The sequence below is a fragment of the Amyelois transitella genome, chromosome 12 (genome assembly GCF_032362555.1).
Source record: "Amyelois transitella isolate CPQ chromosome 12, ilAmyTran1.1, whole genome shotgun sequence".
NCBI classification, from domain to species: domain Eukaryota; kingdom Metazoa; phylum Arthropoda; class Insecta; order Lepidoptera; family Pyralidae; genus Amyelois; species Amyelois transitella.
The window spans coordinates 10,249,114-10,257,335 of NC_083515.1; positions in this window are offsets into that span (position 1 = coordinate 10,249,114).

Below are 8,222 nucleotides of genomic sequence, written 5' to 3' on the forward strand. Positions count from 1 at the left end.
TCAAAGCAAAAAGAAATTTTCAATTCGAACCAGTAGTTCTGAGATTAGAGCGTTCAAACAAACAAACTCTTCAGCTTTATAATATTAGTATAGATAAATTCAACATATGTACATATAATCACGTCATTATCATTTGCGGGGTAGGTAGCGCACTTGTTAAGCGCATCCAAAGACGGCTGGCGTTTCTTGCTTTTGCCCATAAGTAAATATGTTTTGAGTTATATAATTCTTATTATGATATTAACAATAATATAAATCAATACCGTGTGGTTCCCGGTGGGTTTATAAATTTGGGATCCGTTTCTTAGGCAATGAGCTAGCAACCTGTCACTATTTGAATCTCAATTCTATCATTAAGCCTATCAACTGAACGTTATCATTAAACAATGCTGGCTCTGTTTACCCCGCAAGGGATATAGACGTGCTCATATGAATGAATGAATACATACATAAAATCACGCCTCTTTCCCGGAGGGGTAGGCAGAAACTACCTCTTTCAACTTGCCACGATCTCTGCATACTTCCTTCGCTTCATCCACATTCATAACTCTCTTCATGCAAGCTCGGCTACTTTACGGCTCTTTACTCGGCGGTTTCGAGTAATTTTGACCTATGAATAATATGAATGAATATTATGAATGAATGAATGTATGTATGTATGTCTATACCAAACATCGTGTTTCTAAAACCGCAAAGCCTGCACAATATCAAATGTTCGTGTTTTGAGGTTTAATAACTACTTAGTATGCTACTGTCGTTCAGCACAGAGAATACTAATGCAGAGACACAGCTTTATGCAAAACCGTTCCTGATTTATGAAATCAGAGCAACAAGGAAAACTTGACTAATTAGATGAACATAATAAGAATTAATTTAGGGTAGAATTTTCTTCGAACGGAAAATATTCAGTTGGACTGTTGTTCGCGTAAAGGAAGATAATAAAATACTTCAATTAATTAAATTCAAAAAGTACATAATCATAATTATATTATTCCTTTTTTTATTATAAAAAAATATAAAGTAGTAAATTACTGTAATATAATTAGAATAATATGGTTGCATTAAGGTGTCGGAATTAAATTAATATAATATAAATAAGCAACGTATAAATGCTCTGTCTTATTATGATCATTTTGTCAATATTTTATTGTAAAATATTAAAAATTATAAATTTGTCAAATTAAATTATTAATAAAAATAAAAAATAAAAAAATTGATAAAAAATAATAAATAAAATTCATCAAAAAACTCTAAGATAAGCTTTGTAAATTATTTTACGTAAGCTAACAAAATTCTTATCATACTATTATTATTATTAATTTAATAGTTATTGTGTTCCTTTTTCAATTTATAATGTTACCTGTACGTGTATGCCATGTATTTATTTATGTACACCAAATTATATACAGGAGCTTTTATAACAGTAATTCTATTACAAAGGTGCTACTTATTTCAAAAGTAATCTCTTCCAGTAGATCCATGAGAGGAGAGATGAATTTCGGAGTGTAGTATATAGTTAGGCAAGTAAAGATTTCTTGTTTTTTACATCTAAAAATGTACATATAAAGCTTGGCCTACATACATACATACATACATATAGTCACGTCTATATCCCTTGTGGGCTAGACAGAGCCAACAGTTTTGCAAAGACTGACAGGCCACATTCAGCTATTTGGCGCGATGATAGAATTGAGATTCAAATAGTGACAGGTTGCTAGCCCATCGCCTAAAAGAAGAATCCCAATTTTATAAGCCTATCCCTTAGTCGCCTTTTACGACACCCATGGGAATGAGAGGGAGTGGTCCTGTTCTTTTTGTATTGGTACCGGGAACCACACGGCAATAAGTTATGCAAGGAAAGATTTCATTTTTTTTACATCTAAAAATAAATATATAATAAAGCTTGGCCTCTATATAAATATCTACTCCAAAAGGTGGTTAATAATATCCATGTGTGCTATTTGCCAAAGAAAGATGGCTTATTGCCCTTGTTATTGAATACTAGAAAACAATAGAGTTAATGACAATTTGAAGCTTATAATCTTGGGACTGTTAACCTTATACATTTATAAATAATCTCTTTCCTGGAAGGGTGGGCAGAGACCACATCTTGTCACAGTCCTTGCATACTTCATTCGCGTCATCCACATTCATAACTCTATTTAGGTCATGTTCAAATGATGATTCCCTGATTACTCAGAAGGGAAAAGACGCTATGTATTACTGAAGGTCTATTCTATACGCAAAATTTAACATACATACCTACGTAAGAAATATATATAAATATATATTTATAAATCTTCCCTTGTATAGAACTTACCGCGCAGGGGTGAAAGACGATCCCTTACGGGGTGGACAGAGCCAACAGTCTTGAAAGATCTGAGTGACAACGTTCAGCTGTATAGCTTTATGATGGCATTGAGTTTCAAATAGTGACAGGTTGCCAGTCCATCGCCTAAAGAGCAATCCTAAGTACGTAAGCCCATACTTTAGTCGCCTTTTACAACATCCATGGAATACAGATGGTTCTATTCTAAAGTGCCGAAAACCACATGGCTTCATATCATACTATAGATACGGCTGAATTTAATCAAATTCTGTGTAAATTTCAACATTAATTGAACGATGTGCTTATTTGATATGTGTAAACACACGAATAATTATTATGCATATACTACTAATATTATAAATGCGAAAGTTTGTCAGTATGTCAGTATGGATGTTTGTTACTCTTTCACGCAAAAACTACTGAACCGATTACGATGAAGTTTGGTATGTAGGTAGCTGAAGACCCAGAATAACAAATAGGCTACTTTTCATCCCGGAGTTCCCGCGGGATTGACAGGGTTTCCACGCGGACGAAGTCGCGGGCGGCCTCTAGTTTAGAATGTTTGAAATGAAGTGTGTTTGTTGTTGCTAACAAATTTACGTCTATTCAGACGATGTGCCTTAACAAATAAACATACATGTCTGAGACCGTGTTGGTTTAAAGTCATTCTAATATTCAATTTAGGTATGAACTATCTATACATACTTACTGAATTGAGATTCAAATAGTGACAGGTTGCTGAATACTCGTAGACGTGATGATATGTATGTATGTTCCCTGATAATATGAGATCTAGATAGTGGATTAAAAGAGCATTTTACAAAATGAATTGCGGAAAGAGGTGCATACTCTCTTGTTAAACAGTTTATTCCTATATCAATTTTACAAATTTTGTAACATACATTTAGATAAAAAAAATTCTCGTCAAAAAAATTAAATTTAAAAATATCCCCCCATCACAAATTTTACTTATAACACATGTTTTTTACACCGGGGGTTAAACTAAGAACACTCTTAATTAAATCATCAATATTCTCTCACAGTGAGCTTTCACCTGTGTATATTCGCCGACATTCTATCTTCACATCTTTTTAACCACTTAACCGATTTTGATATATTAAATATATTTTTTATATGAATCTCAATTCTACCAATAAGCCAAATAGCTGAACGTGGCCTATCAGTATTTTCAAGACTGTTGGCTCTGTCTACCCCGCAAGGGATATAGACACGATTATATGTATATACATACATACATACATATAATCACGTCTATATCCCTTGCGGGGTAGACAGAGCCAACAGTCCTGAGCGGACTGATAGGCCACGTTCAGCTATTTGGCTTTAAGATAGAATTGAGATTCGAATAGTGACAAGTTGCTAGCCTATCGCCTAAAAAAAAAGAATCTCAAGTTTGTAAGCCTATCCCTTAGTCGCCTTTTACGACATCCATGGGAAAGAGATGGAGTGGTCCTATTCTTTTTTGTATTGGTGCCGGGAACCACACGGCTGTATGTATATATGTAACCGATTTTGATCCAACATGTCTAAGAACATTTGCACGTAATCACCTTTTATCTAAAATGAAAATCGCTTCATTCGTTTGACAGCTACGATGTCACAGACAGACACACACGTCAAACTTATAACACCCTTCTTTTTTTCCGTGAGGGGTTACAAATAGTGCTAGGTCCACATCTGTTAATCTAAGTGGAAAGCTGAGTGCGGTAATGACCACAGAATTAAAAGGTCATAGCGTTTTTAATCTTTGCACGGTCGGCTAAACAGATATGTGATATTTCTCGGGCTAATTATGCATTCCCTTCCTTTCTACTATCATTAGGAACACATAGATAACTAGGATTTGGAATTGGGATTCTTCTATTAGGGCGTTACTTGTCACTATTTGAATATCAATTCTATCATTAAGCCATGCAGCTGAACGTGGCCCATCAGTATTTTCAAGACTGTTGGCTTTGGCCTGTCGCCTAAAAGAATAAGCCTACATCCCTTAATCGCTTTTTACGACATCCACGGGAAAAGAGATGGAGTGGTCCTATTCTTTTTTATATTAGTGCCGGGAACCACAGGGCATATTATGTATCAATATGGCGCTAAGTTCACACGGGCATATGATGATGAAAAAATAATCAAATTTCTACATTTACAATTGATTTTCAATAGCGCACATAGAAGAAGTTCAGTGTTTTTTTTTTGCATTGCAAACTGCACTTTTTCTGTATTGACGTTTGGCATTCTATAGCGGAGGTATTTGCTCTGAAACTGGTCCAATTAGAAACGGAATGCTATTGTGAAACAGCTGTAATACCGCCCGTCTGTGCGTTCACCATGATTCTGACGCCATTTGGGACGTAATTTATCGATAAAATATTTTTTATTTATTTAAATACACATAATAAATTGTAGTAAAACTATACATGGTAGTAAAATTATGATGTTACGATCTACACTAAAATTAAAAAAAAAACAGTGTACATACCATATAAGAAAAATGCAAACAGTTAAGAGATATTACATACATACATATTATAATCACGTCTGTAAGACTGAAAGGCCACGTTCAGCTCTTTGGCTTAATGATACGAGTAGAATTAAAATTAAAATGTAACTAACTTGTTTATTTTTATTTTGTTTTTTTTTTGTAACATTGTAATGTAACATTAGACATTCCTCCTTAAAAATAAGTATAAAAAGACTAAGCAATGTGTGAAATTGTTTACACTTTTTTTTAATTATTTTTTTTCAAAACTTATAACTTCTACCCACATTTTCCCTCTCGTTCACACGTTATTTTTTATTCATTCACGTCTTATCACACGGACATATGTCAACGGCCGTAATTTTTTTTTTAATTGCAAAAAACTATAAATTTCACAACAACAAAAAAATATTTCTCTTTTTTATCAGAAATCGTAGTCACCGCACGTCAGTCGCAACAATGTACCTATTCGGCGCAATGAATCGCTATTTTGAAAACTATTCGGTCTCCGTTCGATTTGAAATCCTGTGACTATTCAATTAAACTCGATTACTTTTATACCGTGTTGTTTTTTATTTAATTTTGAATTTATCGATTCATTTGTTTCTGATTTAGAAAAGAATGAATTTTCGAATTTAAATTTACATATTTCAACCAATTTTATTACCCTTGCCTCAATTTTGTATGGGTACCTCTTATTGTCAGGTTGGCTGGAAGAGATCTCACTAAGGGATAAGCCCGCCTTTGTACTGTACTACTGTTTTATATTTGTAATGTACTCTTTTAGTGAACAATAACGCATTAAATTACTTACTTCATTGAAAGTATTACAAAAATCTTTTCACATCTAAAAGTTATACATTAATATGTCGTAGTTCTTGTGTGTAACATAGGGAGTTTATTCATCAATTTAATTATGATATCCCTTATCCGTAAGGGATAGGCGTATAAACTTAGAATTATTTTTTTAGGCGATGGGCTAGCAACCCATCACTATTTGAATCTTAATTCTACCATAAAGCTGAACGTGGCATATCAGTCTTTTCAAGACTGTTGGCTCTGTCTACCCCGCAAGGAATATAGACGTGACTATATGTTTGTTTATGTTTGTAGTTATGATATCTACATTTCTTTTCAGACTCGTTTCAGTACAAAAAGTACAAGGTTCTGTTTTTTTACTGCAACGCATATTTTGTATAAAAAACATTAAAATATGTTTTCACAAACATAAAACTTTATATGTAATTAAAACCGATTTGACTTTCAATGACCGTTTCGGTAATTCTAAACTTTATTTTGCTGTATTGTATAACAACCTGTTACTATTTGAATCTCATTTCTGTCGTTAAGCCAAACAGCTGAGCGTGCCCTATCTACTCCGCAAGGGATATAGACATGACGTGAGTATATATATATATGTATAAATAAATAAATATATACGAGACAAATTACACAAAATGAGTTAACCTCGAAGTAAATTCGAAACTTGTATTACGAAATCTATCTATAATCTATATAATCTATAATATAGTATCGTTGAGTTAGTACTCAACGATACTATATTTTTAAATAAATACTTATATAGATAAACATTCAAAACCCAGGCCAATCAGTTATTTTCCCATCATGCCCTGGCCGGGATTCGAACCCGGGACCTTCGGTGTCGCAGACAAGCGTACTGCCGCTGCGCCACAGAGGCCATCTGTATGTATGTATTTTGCATAATTATCCGCCATTGCGTCAAAAAAACATCCCTTCATAATACAACCTGATTATGCAGCTCATTTTGAAACTCATTGCACAGGAACTCGTCCCACGTAACAGTCTGGATAAAATATGGTGCCCGTATGCAGGAGCACGTGCGTTGGATACACTTATACATACATACGATCACGTTTATATCCCTTGCGGGGTAGACGGAACCGACAGTCTTGTAAAGACAGATAGGCCACGTTCAGCTGTTTGGCTTAATGGTAGAATTTGAGATTCAAATCCTAGGTGTGAGTGGTCCTATTCTTTTTTTTTATTGGTGCCGGGAACCACACGGCTACACTTATCCCGATTTATAATGTTAGCTTTAGCCCGCAACTTCGCTCACGTGAAACGAAAAACAACCGGGCTTGCTTGTGTTCCTATTGGATATTTGATCACCAGGTCGATGGCAGGCGGCCTCTTCCACTTTTTTTTGAGGAAATCGTAAGAGCATCGTTGAAAAAACATCGTAACTCATGTAGTCAAATGTATACAAATTATAAGTCCGCCATTTTACACATTCTTCTTAATCAAATTTGACTGTCTTTTAAATACATACATACATATGGTCACGTCTATATCCCTTGCGGGGTAGACAGAGCCAACAGTCTTGAAAAGACTTAATGGCCACGTTCAGCTATTTGGCTTAATGATAGAATTGAGATTCAAATAGCGATAGGTTGCTAGCCCATCGCTTAAATAATAATCCCAAGTTTGTAAGCCTATCCCTTAGTCGTCTTTTACGACATCCGTGGGAAAGAGATGGAGTGGTCCTATTCTTTTTTTCATTGGTGCCGAGAACCACACGCCTTTTTTTTAATTTGTTATGTATATCTTTTTATGTGTAATAAAGAGTTTACGAACAAACAAATTATCCATTTAAATCTAAATTTGTATCTCCCTATGATTGACACTTTTTATTCGACCACCGACTCTGTATATAATTCAAAGCATTACAATAAAAAAAAACGATACTACATTATCAAAACTCTTTGATTAAAAATTCTGTGTCACAAATCGTGATTTAAAATTCTGTCCCACAAATTGTGATTTAGAATTCTGTGCTACAAATTGACAGGTAAATTGTGACAGCTGTGTTCAATAAAAATAAAGGATGCAATTTGTAATTGTAGCCGAATGCACTCGCTATAATGAAAGAAAGTATCGTCAGCATGCTTGTATTTTTGCATGTCTCAACAGCGAGATTTAAATCGAATCGGCAAATCGCTGACTCTTATACGATTCATTTGTTGTGTTCTGTAAGAAATTCTGTACCGTCAAAAATTTATACAAACACTAGCTGTCCCCGGAAAACTTTGTTTTGAGATATTAGTAATTTTAAGCAATTTCTAGTTAAAAAAAAATGTTAACGGTGGACAACCCTTTTACTAAGGGGTATGAAAAGATGAAGATGTTGTCCAATTCCCAGACGTACTCAATACGCTCACAAAATTTCATGAGAATCGGTCAAACCGTTTCGGAGGAGTACGGAAACGAACATTGTGACACGAGAATTTTATATATACCTAAGATGACTGTTTGTCAAATTTTTTTATTCACATTCAAAGTTTTTATTCATTATTATGGAAGGAGGTAAATATGTATGTTAAAAGTGTGTGCCCGTGTCTTTTTTTTTCTACA